At 46.5% G+C, this 20,351-nt stretch overlaps 1 pseudogene; it reads right to left on the reverse strand.

The window, feature by feature from the left end:
• Positions 1–7,633: 7,633 nt before the first annotated feature.
• On the reverse strand, positions 7,634–8,729 carry LOC142844780 (Y-box-binding protein 1 pseudogene; annotated as a pseudogene).
• Between the last annotated feature and the right edge of the window lie 11,622 nt (positions 8,730–20,351).

Raw genomic sequence — 20,351 nt, forward strand, 5'->3', positions numbered from 1 at the left:
ATGTGTGTGTGTGTGTGTGTGTGTGTGTGTGTGTGTGTGTGTGTGTGTGTACACAGAGGCCAGAGGAGGGTTCTGAATCCCCTAAGAGCTATAAGTCACTTGACAAAGGTGCTGGATTCAAATTCTAGACCTGCGTAAGAGTAACAGGAGTTCTTAACCACTGAGAAAAGCCATAGCTCCATCCCTCCACCTCTATTTCTTGGTTTGTATTTTTTAGCTGCTTTGGTTTTATTCTACAACATGACACACTTAGCTATTTCTGTCACCTCTCCCATGCGATTATAGACACCGTGAAGATAAATAGCATGTTACTCATCCTTTTATCATCCTGGAAAAGTTATAGCAGTGGCAATAACTGTAGTCATCATATAAGTGAAATCACAATAAGCGGCATCAAGTGAGCACTCTCTGTGTCAGTTACTGCGCCCAGTGCTTGACATGTGCTATGTTAATTTGCTGGCCTTGAACTCAAAGACCCACCTGCCTCTGTCCCCTGGGCGTTTGGATTAAAAGCACGTGCTGCCACTGACAGTCTTTAAAAGAAAAATGTTTAGGTGCTCTTGCAGAAGACCTGGGTTCAGTCCTCAGCACCTACCTGGTAACTCTAGCTCCAGGATCACGAACTGTTCTCTAGCCTCCACAGGCTCCAGGCATGTACTGGTACACATACAGGCAAAATATCCAGACACATAAAATAAATTAAATAGATATAAAGCATTGTATTTATCATTAGTGCATGCACGTTTGATGGTGTGTAACACAGTGTGTAACTGTGGAGGTCAAAGGAATCAGTTCTCTCCTACCTTGTCAGGGCAGCATCTCTCTCATGGTTGTACCTCTGTGCTGCCCCATGCTTGGCTTGCCAGCCTCTGGCAAGCTTCCAAGCAAGTCTTCTGGCTCTGCCTCCCATTCCTCTTCAGAATGTGGGAATTACATCATATGCTCACCACCACATATGCCTTTTTGTTTTCTTTTGAGACAGGGTTTACAATGTAGGTCTGGTCTGGAACTTGCTACGTCAAGGTCTACCTCCTGAGTATTAAAGAATTAAAGGTATGTGCCATGTACCACCACAGTGGGCTTCTTTTCTTTCTTTTTTCATATAGAATCTCACTATATAGCCCAGGCTGGCCTCAAACTTAGAATCCTCCTGCCTTAGCCTCCCAAGATCACAGTTGTATCCCCCAACTGTTGGCTAAAATACCTGTTTTTTTAAGAAGTTTTCTAAAGTTATAATTATTATTAGTGTGCGTGTATTCAAGGATGTTAGAGGGCTCTCAGATCCCTGTAACTGGAGTCACAGGCACTTGTGAGCTCCTGATGTGGGTGCTATTGAACGGGGGTCCTCTGCAAGACAATACACACTCTCGCCCACTGAATCATTGCTGCAGCTCCTACAAAGTCTCACAGCTAAGGATGAGGCGAAGACAGAATTCAAACCCAGGCTGTCTGGTGGCAAAACCAAAGGAAGTAAAAGGGATCCGTTGGCACTTAAATCTGTACCTTTCTACTTGAGACCAAAATGCAAAAGTTTCGTTTCTCAGTCATTCCTGCAGCTAAGATGAGATCAGACCAAGAGACATGGTACCATGAGGCAGAGCCCACCTCCTGCCAACTAGATTGCTAGTGGTAACAAGCTAGCCAGGGGGCTCTCAGACGGATCTGGAGCCATGTTCAGCAGCAAGTCTTTCCCTCTGTGACGACAGAGTGTCAGGGGCAGGGGAGGGAAATGACAGGAGTTCTGACCCATAGTTAGCAGCTACAGTAATGCACTGGCTTCCAAACTCTCAGCCACTGGGATGGTTTATGCATACCACAACTGGAATCAGTTGTGAACTCCCTCACTGGTGGCTCCCTTGTACCTGTTTCAGTGGAGGTCACTGCTTTAGGTCTGCTCTGGCCTGTTCTCACAGCTGTCCCTGGCTTGGGCCCAGTCCCACAGAGGTCTCTGGTTCATGCCTGCTCCCTGGACTCACACCTGGTCCTGCAGAGGACTCTGGTTCATGCCTGCTCCCTGGACTCACACCTGGTCCTGCAGAGGTCTCTGGTTCATGCCTGCTCCCTGGACTCACGCCTGGCCCTCAGAGGTCTCTGGTTCATGCCTGCTCCCTGGACTCACACCTGGTCCTGCAGAGGTCTCTGGTTCATGCCTGCTCCCTGGACTCACGCCTGGTCCTGCAGAGGTCTCTGGTTCATGCCTGCTCCCTGGACTCACACCTGGTCCTGCAGAGGTCTCTGGTTCATGCCTGCTCCCTGGACTCACGCCTGGTCCTGCAGAGGTCTCTGGTTCATGCCTGCTCCCTGGACTCACACCTGGTCCTGCAGAGGTCTCTGGTTCATGCCTGCTCCCTGGACTCACACCTGGTCCTGCAGAGGTCTCTGGTTCATGCCTGCTCCCTGGACTCACGCCTGGCCCTCAGAGGTCTCTGGTTCATGCCTGCTCCCTGGACTCACGCCTGGTCCTGCAGAGGTCTCTGGTTCATGCCTGCTCCCTGGACTCACGCCTGGTCCTGCAGAGGTCTCTGGTTCATGCCTGCTCCCTGGACTCACGCCTGGTCCTGCAGAGGTCTCTGGTTCATGACTGCTCCCTGGACTCACACCTGGTCCTGCAGAGGTCTCTGGTTCATTCCTGCTCCCTGGACTCACACCTGGTCCTGCAGAGGTCTCTGGTTCATGCCTGCTCCCTGGACTCACGCCTGGCCCTCAGAGGTCTCTGGTTCATGCCTGCTCCCTGGACTCACGCCTGGTCCTGCAGAGGTCTCTGGTTCATGCCTGCTCCCTGGACTCACGCCTGGTCCTGCAGAGGTCTCTGGTTCATGCCTGCTCCCTGGACTCACACCTGGTCCTGCAGAGGTCTCTGGCTTGGGCCTGCTCCCTTGGCAGTCACTCCCTTGTACCTGATCCTGTGGAAGTCATTGGCTCAGTCCTGCTCCAGTGGAGGTCGCTGGTTCAGGCTTGCTCCTGTGGGGGTTGCTGCCTCAGGCCTGCTCCTGCTGAGGTGGCTGGCTCAGGCCTGTTCCCACAGACATCCCTGACTTGGGTCCGGTCCCCAAAATCACCGTGTCTTAAGAGTTTCCATAAAAAAAATATGAAAAAAAAGGCGGGCGGTGGTGGCGCACGCCTTTAATCCCAGCACTTGGGAGGAGAGGCAGGCGGATCTCTGTGAGTTCAAGACAAGCCTGGTCTACAAAGCTAGTTCCAGGGTAGGCTCCAAAGCCACAGAGAAACCCTGTCTCGAAAAAGCAAAAAAAAAAAGAAAAAAAAAAGAGTTTCCATAGTCGTGGTATCTCTTCACAAGCAATAGCCATGACCATGGCAACTCTTTTAAGGAAAACATTTAATTGGGTGGCTTGCTTACAGTTTCAGAGGTTCAGTCTATTATGATTAGGAAGGGAAGCAAGGCAGACGTGGTGTTCGTTACATCTTGATCAGAAGACATCAGGACAACTGTGACACTGAGTGAAGCTTCAGTAAAAGTGACCTGAAAGCCAGCCTCCACAGTGACACACTTCCTCCAATGAGGCCACACCTCCCTTTGGGATTATGGGGGCCAATTACACTCAAACCACCACACATGGACTCAGTAGACTTACAATAGTGAAGCAGAGATGGCGGAAATGTCATTATAGAATGTGGAGGGTAGAATCCAAAAACCCGAGGAGAGAAGAATATCAGAGAAGGTTAAGGGTTCTCCAGTCCACCCCACACACACCCTAAATCATTCCTCCCAAGGGGACCTAGAGGATGTTACCTTCACTGAGACACTGACAAATACACTAGCAATAGAAGCATTTGCTGTTCATTTTTTAGACAAGATCTTACTTTCTAGCCCAGGCTGACCTCCACTTCACAACAAATCCTGGGCCACAGCTGTGGCTCAGTTGTAACTCCACAACCGGGGGATCAGGTGTCCTCCTTGAATCTCCTCTGGTGATTTACTCAAATGTAGACATACATGCTCACACACTCGCACATACCATATAAAACTTAAAAATATCTAAGTATGAAGAAGTAGATAAAGACAAGCTCTCCTGAGTAAATTGGGAGCATGAGGACCTTGGGAGAGGGTTGAAGGGGAGGGGAGAGGAAGGGAGTGGAGCAGAGAAAAATGTAGAGCTCAATAAAAATCAATAAAATAAAATCCAAGTATGGTGGTAAATGCCTTTAATCCCAACACTCAGGAATCAGAGGCAGGTGGATCTCTATGAGTTCAAGGCTATTCTGAGCTACATAGCAAGTACCAGCCCAACCAGGGCTACCTAGTGAGACCCTGCCTCAAATACACAAATATTTTTTAAAGTGTTGTGCCGATAGGAGTGGTGGCACATACCTCCAGCACTCAGGAGGAGGAGGTAGAGGATTGGGAGGTGAGATGTCTCCATTATGTAGAGTGTTTGAGGCCAGTCTGACCTGTGTGAGACTCAGCTCAGAAAATAAATAGGTCTATCCAGATGGCTTATCACATAAAGCTGATGACAACTGGAGCTGGAACCCTGGTACCCACATGGTGGGAAGAAGGAGAGAAATAACTCCCACAAGTTGACCTCTGACCCCGACAAGTATACTGAGCTCACACAAGCTTGTACACACACACACACAAACAGTAAGTAAATGTTAAACAAATAAAATTACTATGCTCATACATACTTCTCTATGTGCTTGGGGATGCAAATGATGTCTCTGTGATACCATAGAAATGGGTGTCCTTGATTTTAATAGCAAGTTGGGATCCCAGCATCATAGCAGAGAGCTGGCAAGAACTGACCACTAGAGACCAGGTGAATGTGGTTGCTTTAAAATGCGTATCCTCAGGATCATGAACAGACTAGCCATAGCTGGGCACGCTGATGTATGACTGTACTATAAGTCCATGTGAGTCAGGAAGGAGGATCAGGAGCTCCAGGTGGGCCTTAACTACATAGCAACTTTGCAACCAGCCTGGCTTATTAAACGCCTGTCTCTAATAACACAACAGCAACACAACAACAAAACTTTGATCAAACCAAAGTAATTCCAGGTGTCATGAGGTGGAGTCCTGTTGAGTCACTTTTGGAAAGGATGTACTGTCTTTTATTCCCAAACCCAGAGCCTGTTGGAAGAACGCTGCTTGTTGGTTCCCGGCCATTTAGCCCCAAAATAATCACACAGAAACTGTATTAATTAAATCACTGCTTCGCCCATTAGCTCTAGCTTCTTATTGGCTAACTCTTACATATTAATTTAACCCATTTCTATTAATCTGTGTATTGCCACGTGGCTGTGGCTTACCAGCTAAAGTTCTGGTGTCTGTCTCTGGCAGGGCTACATGGCTTCTCTCCGATTCAGCCTCCTTTTTCCCAGCATTCAGTTTAGTTTTTCCTGCCTAGCTCTGTTCCCCTACAGCTCTGCTATAGGCCCAAAGCAGTTCTTTTATTAACCAATGGTACTCACAGCATATGGAGGGGAGCCCCTGAAAAGGGGATGGAGTTAGGTAGGGAACTCTAATTCTATCGGGAAGATGCCACTGGTATATATTGTAATTCTCCTCTTCGTTTTACAAAGTACCTCAGGCTAGCTATCATGTGATTAGGAAGATATGGTGGTTTGAATGAGGATGACCCCCAGAGACTCACATATTTGAATGTTTGGTTTCCAGTTGGTGAACTGCTTAGAAAGGATTAGGAGGTGTGGCCTTGTTAGAGGAGGTGCGTCACTGGGGGATGGGTCTAAGTTAACTAACTCTTCCAGAACTAAGGCCACCCCAGTGAGAATGGGAGGCTATCACAGAAGGGTTATTTGTTACTAAAGGCAATGTTGGTTAATCCTACATCAGATAGAAGCCATCAGTATATCCTGCGCCACTTCCATCTCTCCTGGTGCTTACTGAAACAGATAGATGACTTCAGAAGTTCCTTTTCGTCTCTCTAACCGGTAGAAAGGAGACTATCGTGGAAAAAGCAACAGAACTGCCCTACCTGAAACTCACCTTCTACTCTAAAAAAGTAAGTGATGCCACCAACCCAGACAGGAAGAGAACAGGGATGGCCCTTCCTGCTGTGCTCCTGATGAAGTCAGCTCTCTAGCCTGCTAACTCACAGTGTAAACCCAAGGAGACAAAGACTGCAAAGTTGGCTTTGCTGTGCTAATTGTTTCGTTTTTGAGACAGGATAGTATCTCAAACTTGCTATGACACCAGCTTTCACCTCCAGAGTGCTGGGATTACAAATGTATGCCTAAATAGGCTGGGCCCCCAACTTCAGTTGTAGCTGCTGTTCCAGATGTACCTACATTCTGGGGCAGATCAAAGGTGTCCCCCAAAACTTTCATTTTATTTTATTTATCTTTATGATAAAGTTTTGTCCATACCAGGTTGATCCTGAACTTACTATGTAGATCAGATGACTTTTGGCTTCTAACCCTCTTCCAAGTGCTACTAGTATCAGCATTGGCTGCCATGCCTGACTCCCAGAGGCTCTCAAAGGCTATTGGCAGCACTCAGGAGGCTGGGATGCCTTTGGAGCTATACAGTGTGTTCTAAGAGTCTGCACTGTATAACAAGACACTATTGAAGAAACAAAAAATTAATAGGGTTGGAGAGATTGCTCAGTGGGTAAAAAGTCTTGCTGTGCTGGTAAGAGGACCTCAGTTTAAACCCCCTGAATCATGAAAAAGCCAAATGTAGAGAGTGAAGAGATGGGTCAGTTGTCAAGAGTACTTACTGCTCTTGCAGAGAGCCCAGGTTAGGTTCATCTGGGCCATCTATTCTCATTGGAGATTTTTCAGGGGGTTTTCCTTGATCAAACTTTATTTTTCTTAACCAAGAATGAATCCATAGTCTCTCATTTCCTGTAGAAACAAAATCAAAATCTTTTCTCCAAAGTAACATATCTTTTGACTTAAATTTTGAAGTCAAGGCATTTTCAAAATATATAGATTGAATTAATCCAACAGCATTTATAATCAAATGTCTTTTAGCAGCTGTTGCTCCTTCCTCAGCAGGCAAACAATTCAAAGACAACACAATAACATACAGTATCCAGATTCTCTGTGCATTTTCCATATTTACATGGCTTTTTTAAACTCTATTTCTTTTATTTTTATTTTTTGGTTTTTTGAGACAGGGTTTCTCTGTATAGCTTTGGCTGTCCTGGAACTCATTCTGTAGATTAGGCTGGCCTCAAACTCACAGAGATCCGCCTGCCTCTGCCTCCAAGTGCTGGGATTAAAGGTGTGTTTCTCTAGTTCTTTTTTTTTAATTTAAGACCTTTATTAACAGGTGCTTGCAGTTTGTTGACTTTTTTGAAAAAATCAAGTTGTAAACTTTTTATTACAAATTAAAAATGAAGTTCTTAAAAAAATCTTAACTTGACCAGATATGAAACAATTTAAAAACCATTAAAGGTGTAGTAAGAAAAAACAGACCTTTTTTTTAAAAAAAGAAAAAAACCATATTTGTCATTACCAAAAAGAGACATCTTTACATAAAAATAATAAAAACCCATGCTGTATAAATAATGCAGAGAGTTCTAGTGTACCTGGTCAACAGGCAAAAAGCAAGCACTTAAGGCCTTCAGCTCCAATCTTTGTTCATTTCTTATTGCTGGAATTTCGTATTTGTTTCTTCTTGTTGGATGACCAAACCGGATGGGAGTAGAGATGTTAAGCCAGCATTTACTCAGCCCAGACCTGCTCAGCCTCGGGAGTGGACGAATTCTCAGCTGGTGGATCGGCTGCTTTTGTCTCTTTGCCATCTTGTGGTTTAGGGTTCTCTGGGCATCTGCATAGGTAACTGAAGTTGTGGCGATGAAGAGGTGGCTGCTGACCTTGGCTCCCGTCTCCGTGATTTTCCTTGTCCTCTTCATTGCCGTCCTCTCTAGGCTGTCTTTGGCGAGGAGGACCCCTGCGAACCCCGATACATATTCTGTCTCACTGGTCCACCTTGCTCTCCTGCACCCTGGTTGTCAGCACCCTCCATCACTTCTCCTTGTACAGGAGGGTTGGAATACTGTGGTCGACGCCCATAGGGTCTCTGCAAATAGTAAGGTAGGAACCTTCGTCTGCAATAGGGCTGGTGTTGTTGGGCTTGGCCTTCAGGAGCGCTTTCCGATTCCTCGTTCTTTTCCTCACTCTCACTATTCCGGTAATTCTGCTGGTAATTACATGGAGAACCCCTACTACGTGGATAGCGTCTTATGAAGGTTACGGTGTGCTGCGTATTTACTGCCTTGAACTGGAACTCCACCAGGGCCTGTAACATTTGCTACCTCTGCACCCTTTTCTCCTTCAACAACATCAAACTCCACAGTCTCTCCATCTCCTACACTGCGGAGGTACTTCCTGGGGTTATTCTTTATGGCCGTCTGGTGTACAAATACGTCCTCCTTGGTATCATTCCTGTTGATGAAACCGTATCCGGTCCTTACATTGAACCATTTTACTATTCCCAAAACCTTCGTTGCGATGACCTTCTTGTTCCTGCCGGCGGCGCTGCAGATGTGAGGCTGCCTGGGGCCGTCACTCCGCCACTCCCAGCACCGCTGACCCTGGAGCCAGGCTTGGTGTCGGAGCTGCTGAGGGCGGCAGCGGGGGCGGCAGGCGGCTGCTGGGTCTCGGCCTCGCTGCTCATGGTTGCGGTGGTGGTGACTGGGGCCAGCGGCGATGGCTGCGGCTCCTCCCGGGGTGTGATGGTGACTAGGCCGGCAGCGGCGGTGGGGCTCTCAGGGCTCTCTGGGGTCCGCTCTCCACTCCTGCCACCGATGGAACTCCTCTATTTCTTTTTAAAAAGACTTTCTCATCTCTGTGAGTTCGAGACCAGCCTGGTCTACAAGAGCTAGTCCCAGGACAGGCTCCAAAACCACAGAGAAACCCTGTCTCGAAAAACCAAAAAAAAAAAAAGACTTTCTCTATCCTTTTTCTCTTCTTTCCCAAGCCTGAATATATTTTTAAACACACTGTAAATTGTTTAGAGAATTTTTTTCCATCTGAATCTGTCTTTACTGTCTATCCCTATCTTTTTCTGACCACATGAGTCTTTAATCTGCTTAATGGCATGACTAGGATTAAAATCGCGGCTTTGGCAGCTCAATCCACCCCACTCCTTAACTTCCTGAGAGTCTAGCTTCATGGTGGAGGTACTGGTGGGAGCCACCTTTATTGCCACAACTCTGTGGAGTTTCTAGGTGCATGCCACCACCAAGAAGCATGCTGCTGGCTGCTCATAAACACCATTTAGGCGTTTGGTGACAGGGCCTCTTTAAAAAGCTGCAGTTTCTGCCACTAACGCTAAGTCGGGAAGCCTCTCTTAAAGGAGCCGCACCTCTGCTTGCCTCTAACAAACAGAGCCCACCCGAGTAAATGTTGCTTACCAAGAAGATGTGCTTGCCTCTGTTCTTTTGTGTCTAGAATCCCTTCCCAAGCTCTCTCAGATTTTATGTGGATGCAGTTGCCAAATATTGGGCACCATTTGTAGATGGAAGTTCCTGTCCCACCTGGTTCCACAGCCATTCAGTCCCAAAGAAACATAAAGAGGCTTATATTAATTATAAACTGTTTGGCCTATTAGCTCAGGCTAGTTCTTAACTAGCTCTTAGACTTAAATTTACCCATAATTCTCACCTGTGTTTAGCCACATGACTTGATGTCTCAATGAGGCATTCTCATCCTGTTTCCTCTGCATCTGGCTGGTGACTGCCTTTTCTCTTCCCAGAATTCTGCTCACCCCGCCTATACTTCCTGCCTGGTTACTGGCCAAACAGCGTTTTATTAAACTAATATGAATGACAAATCTTGACAGTGTGTCAGAGAATTGTCCACAGCAGCCTGATCTACAGAGTGAGTTCCAGGACAGCCAGAACTACACAGAGAAACCTTGTTTTGGGAGGGGAGGAGGAGTCTTTAGTGCTGGAGAGATGTCTCAGAGGTTAAGAGCACTGGCTGCTCTTCCAGAGGACCTGGATTCAATTCCCAGCACCTACATAGCAGCTCACAACTGTGTGTAACTCTGGTTTCAGGGGATCTGACACCCTCACACAGTCAGACATACGTGTAGGCAAAACACCAATACACATAAAATAAAAATAAATCATTAAAAAAGGAACTCTGAGTGCCTCACCATCTCATAAAACTATAAACTCCGGCACCTACATTGATGGTAGCGTGCTATCAGGGCCTAGATGTCTTGGCTAGATAAATAACATGCTAGGAGGGGAATAAGCCCTGGGAAAACTCAAAGACTTAAAGTCTAGTAAAGATTCTGAAATTCAGACATGAAGATGCCAGTCAGCTCCTGTAGACTGTGGACTTTAGAATCCCTACCACTAAGAAAGAAGCACAAGATAAAGAAAAGCCTGCTGTACACAGTTGTCAAGAAACCAAAAAGACAGAGAGCTTTGATGTATGGGTTGCAGCCAGTCCAGACCACAGTGCAGCAACCAGTAGGCCTCATGGCCCTTCCTTTCAACAAATGGCTCCTGCTTGCCCCTTCCACCCACAGGACTTCAAGCAAGAGTGACGTAAGTACTCAGAACAAAGAGACGTGATCTAAAGCCTCAAGTCAGCTTCACAGCCAGAGAGCAGAGATGCGTACAGTTCCTGATCCATCACCCATCCTCACGTTCCTATGCTTGGAGAGAAAGGTGACCAGAGGTAAGATCTATATTGATTCCTGGGTAACGATCAATGTTTTTTTTTTTTAAAAAAACATATTTATTTATTTTGTATACAATATTCTGTCTGTGGGTATGCCTGAAGGCCAGAAGAGGGCACCAGACCTCATTACAGATGGTTGTGAGCCACCATGTGGTTGCTGGGAATTGAACTCAGGACCTTTGGAAGAGCAGGCAATGCTCTTAACCTCTGAGCCATCTCTCCAGCCCCCACGATCAATGTTTTTGCTAGACGTTTGTGGACTGGGAAGACTGATGGATTGGTGACCCAAAGGTCTGGGAAATAGGGGCATGGATTGAAGTCTCAAAGGAGGTCAAAAATATCAGATTATGCTCTTGTATTATGAATGGTCACCAAGCGAGGTCTCCACGGGAGACAAAGAATTTAATAACCTGGGCACCAGATGCGCTGATCTGGTGTTATCAGCAAGCTCCTTGCTCAGCCACCTCTGGCTCTGCTTCCATGGGACGAACAGAGTAACCATGGTAACAAGAACGGAGACTACTACGTGTTTTTATCTTGAGAGATAGAGTGCTTTGTCCTCTCTGACCGAGATACTCTGGACTCAGATGATGCTCACTTGTCCTTAGATGGCAAACACCGTGCTTGCCGTCACAGCTCTCGGATAGCCTTGCTTCTGGACAGTCTCACGGAGAATCCAGACAGAAGGAATCCAGATGCTCACTTTGATTGCAGTCCTGTGAGTCACGGGTCAGGCTTCTGACCTACAGAACTGAAAGGTGAAAAATCTGTTTTGCTTTAAGGTTGAGATGACTTGTCACAATGGTAGCAGGAAATGGAGGCCACTCAGCTCCAGTTGACGCAGACAATGTGCTCATGGCTAAAGGGACAGAGGTGGAAACAGACTGAGGACCATGTATGAGGTAGTGCGCTGTGCAACAGGCGAGACTAAAGTGGGGCTGGGAATGAATCTCTGTTGGATCCCAGCACAGCACAAACCTGGTGTGGTGGTTCGCATTTGGGATCCTAGCACCCAGGAGGTCTTCAAGGTCATCCATACCAACATAGTAAATTTGAGGCCAGCCTGGGCTATAGAAGACCTCATCTAAACAAGGAAGTAAAAACCATTAAGTGGGCATGGAGATGTACACTTGTAATTCCAGTATCTAGGATGAAAAGTCAGGAAGAATACCAGCCAGTTCAGGCCAGTCAGGGCTACACAGCAAAACCCCATCTCAAAAACAAACAAATACTAAAATTTCATGAAACAACAAATAGCTCTGAAAAAAGTAGCATAGGGCAAGGCTTTACGAAACTCCCATTCATAGCCGCACTCGGGAAACAGAGGCAGGAGGATCTCTGTGAGTTCGAGGCCAGCCTGGTCTACTTGTTTTTTTGGTTTTTGAGACAAGATTAAAGTAGCTGGACTTCAACTCTTGTTTGTTTGCTTTGCTTTTGTTTTTTCAAGGCAGGGTTTCTCTGTGTAGCCCTGGCTGTCCTGGAACTAGCTCTTGTAGACCAGGCTGGTCTCAAACTCACAGAGATCCACCTGCCTCTGCCTCCTGAGTGTTGGGATTAAAGGTGTGCACCACCACCGCCCGGCTTGTGCTTCCCATGTGCACACACTGTAAACCACAACTGGCTACTGCTTGTTCATTTTTATGTAAACATAAATCTCTGCTGAAGATGTAGCGATGAAGGGATCAGAGCATTTCAGTGGCTTCCAGAGCCAATCGGCACTGTGATTTTATACATCCATGCTGAAGACATTTCACAGATATAGACCACACACATATGCTGAATGTCATTGCGTGAATTGTGAAATATTTGTTCTAATTCCAAATCAAAATTTATCTAACAACTTTTTATAAAACTCATGCCAGCAACTCAAATAGCAATTAAAAATTTTTTTTGGCTTTTTTGAGACAGGGTTTCTCTCTGTTGCCCTGGCTGTCCTGGAACTCACTCTGTAGTCCAGGCTGGCCCCCAACTCAGAGATCTGCCTCCCTAGTGCTGAAATCAAAGGTGTGCACCACCATGCCCAGCTGAAGAACTTTTTTTAGATTTATTTATTTTTATGTGTATGATTTTCCTGTGTGTATGCATGGACACCATGTGCATGCTATTTCCTGCGGAGGTCAGAAGAGAATGCTAGATCCCTTAGAACTGGAGTTACAGATGGTTGCACGGCACGTACTGGGAATTGAACCCAGGACCTCAGGAAGAGCAGTCAGTATTCTTAACCACTGAGCCATCTCTCCAGCCCCTCAAATAGCAATTTCAAAATTCTTGTATTCTGTTGGGTCTCAAACTGTTTTGTTGTATGTAATCTTGCTATGTTAAAGTTAAAACCTTCCTTTTAATTAGACAGAAAACGGGTAGTGATGTGGGAATTCCCTCTGGATGCTGTGAATATGTCTTATTGCTACTGGTTAATAAAGAAGCTGCTTTCAGCCACTGAATTAACAGAGTATATCCAGGTGGAGAATCTGAACCGAGATGTAGAGAGGAGTGGGCTGAGTAGAGGAGCACCATGTAGCTGCTGACGGAGACAGACACCAGAGAACCTTACCAGTAAATCACAAGCCTCATGGCAATACATAGATTACTAGAAATGGGTTAATTCAAGATGTAAGAGTTAGCTAGAAATATACATAAGCTATTGGCCAAACAGTGTTGTAATTAATATGGTTTCTGTGTTATTATTCGGGCCTGGGTGTCCAGGAGAAGAACCAGCAGTCTCCATCTGCAGGAAAATGCTTGCTTAGCATAAGCTCTGGGTTCCATCCACAGCTCCACATAAAATATGCTGTGGTCTATGACTGTACTTCTAGCATTCATGAAGCAGAGGCAAGGGGATCAGAAGTTCAAGATCGTTCTCAGTTGCAAAGCGATTTTGAAGCCAGTCTGCATATATCTGTCTCAAAACAAACAACAGTAAACCAAACCCCAGACTCACAAACCAAACCCCAGACTCACAAACCAAACCCCAGACTCACAAACCAAACCCCAGACTCACAAACCAAACCCCAGACTCACAAACCAAACCCCAGACTCACAAACCAAACCCCAGACTCACAAACCAAACCCCAGATTCACAAACCAAACCCCAGACTCACAAACCAAACCCCAGACTCACAAACCAAACCCCAGATTCACAAACCAAACCCCAGACTCACAATGCATGACTCAATTACATGCTGTCTACCAAAAAAAAAATCATTTTTTTTGTTTGGTTTTTGAGACAGGGTTTCTCTGTGCTATCCTGGAACTAATTCTGTAGACCAGGCTGGTCTCTAACTCACAGAGATCTGCCTGCCTCTGGCTCCCAAGTGCTGGAATTACAGGTATGCATTCCCACAACCCACCAAAAATTCGTATTTTAAATAGGGATACGTCATTGTAGTGATGTATGCCTGTAATCCTAGCACTTGGGAGGCCAAGGCAAGACAACTGTCAAGTTCAAGGCCTGCCTGTTCTATATAACAAGACCTTGTCTCAAGCAAACAAAAATAAATAATAAGTAACTAAGGTGAAAACAGAAAAATAGGGGGGGTCAATGAAACAAAAACAACAAAAAAACCTAGTTTTCCATGCTGGATACTGAACTCGGGGACTTGGGAATGCAAACTGAGCAATTCTACCACAGAACCATGCCCCAGCCTTAAAAAAAAACTACTTACTTTGAAAATACCAAGAAAATTGACAATAAGACTGGCAAATTTAAAGAGAGAGGAGACAAGCAATCCAAAGCAGCAAATAAAATGGGCTTTTGCTTTTCTGAGGCAAGGTCTCACGTAGTCCAGGCTAGCCTACAACTCACTAAGTGGCCTTGAACCCCAGATGCTCCTGCTTCTGTCTCCCAGAGTGCTAGGACTATAGGCAGATACCTGCTATGCACACGGCCTAAACAATTTTTTAGATATAGGTTCCAAGATTACTCTAAATGTTGCCACCATAAATGAGCTGGGAGAGATGACACATTAGGAAAGGTGGAAAGATCACTGAGACACTTTGCAGACGTGAAGCCATTGTATAGAAACTCAAACTGCATGTCGTCCTGACAGAGGGACAACAGATACCAAGACACCTCTATCAACAGAACACTGCGAGGAGCCCAGAAAACACGCTCACACAAAGATACCTAACTTACTTTTGTTTTGAGAGAATCTTATTATGTTGCCCAGGCTGGCCTCAAACTTGCCCTCCTCCTGGCTCGGCCTCTGCAGTGCTGGGTCACACACACCTGCCTTTGCTCAGCTGTTTTTTGACCAAGGTGTCGATGTAATTCAACAGAAATAGCATGGCCTCTTAAACAAATGGTGCTAAAGAAGCTAGAGGTATGCAGGCAATGGATGGATGATGGTCTTGACCCTTCCCACAACCTGATACAAACATTGACTCAAAACTCATCACAAATTTAAGGAAAAAAACCAACAAATAAAAAGAAAAACAAAATGTAAAGCTATAGGACTTTTATGGAAAAATAAAATAGGAGAAAAATCTTTGGGAATCTCCAGTCAGGCAGAGTTCTTGAACCAGTCATAGCATAACCTCATAGAAACAAAACTTGGTAAGTTACTTAAAATTAAAAACATTAAAAAATGTCTGTAGCCTGGTATTCCAAGGCCGAGGCAGAGGCTCAAACATCCAAGGTTCCTGGATGAGTTAAAGGACAACTTAGACAATTTAGTGTGACCTGCCTCAAAAGAAAAAAAATACAAAAAAGACAAGGGATGTGGCTCAGTGATAGAAAGCTTGGTTAATGTTTGTGGGGCTCTGGGTTCAGACTCTGGTGTAACAGAAGGGGAAACGGGAGGAGGGACGGAAGAGGGTCACAGAGGGAATGCAAGCATGGGTGTGAACACACCACAAGCGTGGGTGTGAGCAGGCCACAAGCGTAGGTGTGAGCACGCCACCAGTGTGAGTGTAAGCAGGCCACAAGCGTGGGTGTGAGCCTGCCACAAGCATGGGTGTGAGCAGGCCACAAGCATGGGTATGAGCAGGCCACAAGCATAGGTGTGAGCACGCCACAAGCATGGGTGTGAGCAGGCCACAAGCATGGGTATGAGCAGGCCACAAGCATAGGTGTGAGCAGGCCACAAGCGTGGGTGTGAGCACGCCACAAGCATGGGTATGAGCAGGCCACAAGCATAGGTGTGAGCAGGCCACAAGCATAGGTGTGAGCACGCCACCAGTGTGAGTGTGAGCAGGCCATAAGCGTGGGTGTGAACACGCCACAAACATAGGTGTGAGCAGGCCACAAGCATGGGTGTGAGCACGTCACAAGCATAGGTGTGAGCAGGCCACAAGCATGGGTGTGAGCACGCCACAAGCATGGGTGTGAGCAGGCCACAAGCATAGGTGTGAGCAGGCCACAAGCGTGGGTGTGAGCAGGCCACAAGCATGCGTGTGTGCACGCCACAAGCATAGGTGTGAGCAGGCCACAAGCATAGGTGTGAGCACGCCACAAGCATGGGTGTAAGCACGCCACAAGCATAGGTGTGAGCACGCCACAAGCATGGGTGTGAGCAGGCCACAAGCATGGGTGTGAGCAGGCCACAAGCATGGGTGTGAGCAGGCCACAAGCATGGGTGTGAGCAGGCCACAAGCATAGGTGTGAGCAGGCCACAAGCATGGGTGTGAGCAGGCCACAAGCATAGGTGTGAGCAGGCCACAAGCATAGGTGTGAGAACGCCACGAGCATGGGTGTGAGCAGGCCACAGCGTGGGTGTGAGCAGGCCACAAGCATGGGTGTGAGCACACCACAGAAGGGGAGAGCGGGTTTGCAAACCTTCCAAGGATAACAACTATCTAAAATTCATGCAGGACTCCAAAACTCATCAGCGAAATCATCCAACTAGAAAGTTGACAAAGTGTAAAATCTGTCTTTGTTAGGGTTTCTGCTGCTGTGATAAACACTGTGACCAAAAGTAACCTGGGGACTCACGATTCCATGCAACAGTTCACCATCAAAAGCAGTGAGGACAGGAACTTAAGCAGGGCAGGAACCTAAGGCAGGGGCTGATGCAGAGACCGTGGAGGGGAGCTGCTTACTGGGTGGCTTCCCTTAGCTTGTTTCGTCTGCTTTCTTATAGACCCAGGACACCAGTCAGGGGTGACACCACCCACAATGACCAGACCCCCCCTCCTTCATTGATCACTAATGAAGAAATTCCTTACAGTCCGATCTTAGACATTTTCTGCACCAAGGCTCCCTCCTCTGTTTTTTCCAGCTTGTATCAAGTTGACTTAAAGCTTGCCAGTCCAGCTGACCCTTTGTCAGCCTGCCACACACACCACTTTTCCATTAGAACCTTTCCTTTCTCATTTACCCCCAAGATGGAGCATTAATATTACTATCGCAATATAAGATGTAAATAACTTTAAAAATCCCAGTCCTTACAAATTCAAACGCATTAAAAACTTCAGTCTCTTTAAAATATCCACTCTTGGGGCTAAAGAGATGGATTAGTGGTTAAGAGCACTGGCTGCTCTTCCAGAGGACCCAGGAATTCTCAGCACCTACAAGACAGCTAATAATGGTCTGCAACTCCAGCTCCAGGGGATCTGGGCTCTGTATGAACTGCATGCACACACTGCAAAGGCAAACATGCAGGCAAACACCTCCACATAAAATAAAAATAATAATTTAAAATATTCAATCTTTTTAAAAATCCAAAATCTCTTGTAAAAACTTAAAGTCTTTTTAGATGTGGGCTTCCGTAAAAATAAAAATTAAGTTAAATACTTTCTTCAAGAGAGAAAACCCAGAGCACAGTCACAATCTGAACAAAGCAAACCAAACTCCACCACGTACAGTTGTCTGGATTCACGCGCTGTCTTCCGGCCTCTTCCAAAGGACTTGGGCCACGTCTCTGGCTCTGCCCCCGGCTGCACACACAGCTTGTCCTCTAGGCTCGGCTGGCTCCCTCCATCCCTGCCGCTGTTCTCTATGGTCCTCCAACGGCACTGGCATCTCCAAAACTGCTGGGTTCCCTGGCCGCAACTGGGCTGCTCTGTCACCAGTAGCCTCCTGGGCTCTCTTCAGGAACTCCAGCCCTGCCAGATAGTGCCAAACCCCAGCTGCTCTCCAATGACCCCTGAACCTTCAAAACCAACACCAGCTGGGTGACTCTCACAGTACCGAGTTCAGCTGCCAGCACGAAGTACCACCTCAGCCCCTCTGGAACACAGTTTCTGTGCGCTGACTCTGAGTGATTTCGGTCCCTTCTTAATCACCACTAACCTTTTAGCTCCAGCTAACCTGCATCAATTGTCCCAGTAATACAAAGGTTTCACTTCACTGGTGCTGGTCTCTTGTTAATCATGGCCAACTCTTCAGCCCCAGCTGACCAGAAGGACAGAATCTAAATTCAAAATAGCGAACAATCCTGTTCGAGTCTTTAAACCTCCTGAAACCCCACCAGCCAGGCCCTGTCCAAACTGCTGCTTGCCTGCCACCTGCCAGGCTCCCACAGGGCAGCTCTCTGAGCTCTCAACACTCAATGAAGTCCTCCGAAAACCTGGTCAGACCTGTCACAGCCATGCCCTACTATCCCAGTACCAATTTGTCCTAATCAGGGTCACTACTGCTGCAATGAAACATCATGAAAAAAGCAACTTGAGGAGGAGAGGGTTTATTTCACTCACAGTCCATCATCAAAAGCAGTAGTCTGCAACTTCAGTTCCAGGGGATCCAATGCTCTCTTCTGGCTTCTGAGAGCATTGTACACACATGGTACACAGACATACGCACGGGTGAAAGACACATACATATGAAATAAAAATTTAAAAAATAAAGAAAACAGTAAATTCTGGAGAAAATGGGGAAAGACTGAATCCCTTATAACATCACAGTTCAGATGTAAAGTGGCCCAGTCATTGTGGGAAATGACCTGGCAGCTCCTTCAAAACCAAATATACAACACAACAGCTGTATTTCTGGCATTTATCCTAGACAAATAAAAACATTCTCTCTCTCTCTCTCTCTCTCTCTCTCTCTCTCTCTCCACACACACACACATATACACATACACACACACATACACACACATATACACACATACACACACATATACACACACACATATATATACACACACATACACACACGCACACACACATGCACACACACATACACACACATATACACATACATGCACACTCATGCACACACACACAACCCTCTACAAGAGTAGCAACTTTATTTCAAGTAAACACCAGAACAAATCCACATGTCCCCCAATGGGTAAATGGTTAAACAAACTGGGATCCATCCATTCTGTGAAATACTCAACAATGAGAAGAAATGAACTATTGATATATGCGAGAGCCTGGGTAAACCTCCAGACAATTAGCTGATTGAAAAAAAAGCCAGCTTCCAAAGTCCGCATGCTGCATTTAGGTAGCAGTCTTGAAATGGAAACAAATAACTGGTTACCGCCAGGAGACAGGGTCAGAAAAGTGTGTGCCCTTCCTTATACAGGGCCAACAGTGAGGTCCTTGTGGTAATGGGAGAGTTTGGGTCTTTTGTTCTTTTTGAGACAGGGTCTCACTGTGTTGCCTTGGAACTGGGTGTGTAAACCAATGCTAGCCTTGAACTCAGAGATCCACCTGCCTCTGCCTACTAAGTGCTGAGATTATCGGTATGTCTACCACACCTGGCCTGAATGTTGAAATCCTTATCCATGTCAATAGTGCACCAGAGAAGGAGAGTAACTCGTGTTAAGACATGAATTAGATTCCCAGCACCTCAGTGGTTCACAATTGTCTGTAACTTCAGCTCCAGAGGATGCAAGGCCCTCTTGACCTCCATGGACACACACACACAGATAAAATGTAATTTAAAATTTTAATAATAAAATTCAAATTAAAAAATGAAAGTGTATAAATATTTTCTGTTCATACTGTACCCCCAGCTTCAGATTCTCAAACTCACAGCACTTGCCAAACTAAAACAGAATTTGTTTTTGAGACAGGATATCTGGTTGCCTAGGCTGGCCTTGAACTGGATATATAGCCGTAATGACCCAGAACATATCCTCCTTGCTCCACGTGCCTGGCGTGGGGGCGAAGGAGATTTTCAGTCATATATAATAAGATTGATTTTTTTTAATAACCCTTACATGAGCACACACTTCTACAATTTTTTTGTTCCTTTTGAGAATCATGGAAAAGAGTTAGCACGATCTTTCCTTGGGAAATTGGAGTGGCGTCATGTGGCCTCAGGGACTCGCCATGAATGTTCGAGTACAAGAGCTATCTGGAGAGTCTTCCAATTAGGGGCTGCCGAGAAGCCGAGGAGGTGCTGAACCTGTATTCGGAGCTCCAAGTAGGCTCAAGAGAAACCTGCCTCCTTGGGACCCAGGGATGGAGCGTCCGGGCGCCACCTGCTGACGCCGGAGCAGCTCAGCAGCGGGTCCACAGTGCACACAGTCGCTAAGGTCCGAGGACGTGACGAGGACAAAGAAGTCACGGGCAGGGACGCGGCTTCCCCACGCGGTTTGCTGGGGTAGCGGTCGGCAGGGCGGGTGGCGCAGAGCCCGTGCTGCTTCTTAAGCAAGGGGACCTTCCAGCCCAGCTGCCTCGCTCCAGCGGAGTCAAGCTTAGCTTGGGCTCAGCGCCCCCTCCTATCCTGCTTTAATCTTGGCAGCGGCCAGCCAAGGTTGAGGCTAGTGAGAGGTTCCATCTGATCAGGTCATGGTGACAACGATTTTTTGTATACATCATCCTCAGACGTGATT

This window comes from Microtus pennsylvanicus, chromosome 2 (genome assembly GCF_037038515.1).
Source record: "Microtus pennsylvanicus isolate mMicPen1 chromosome 2, mMicPen1.hap1, whole genome shotgun sequence".
Classification (NCBI taxonomy): domain Eukaryota; kingdom Metazoa; phylum Chordata; class Mammalia; order Rodentia; family Cricetidae; genus Microtus; species Microtus pennsylvanicus.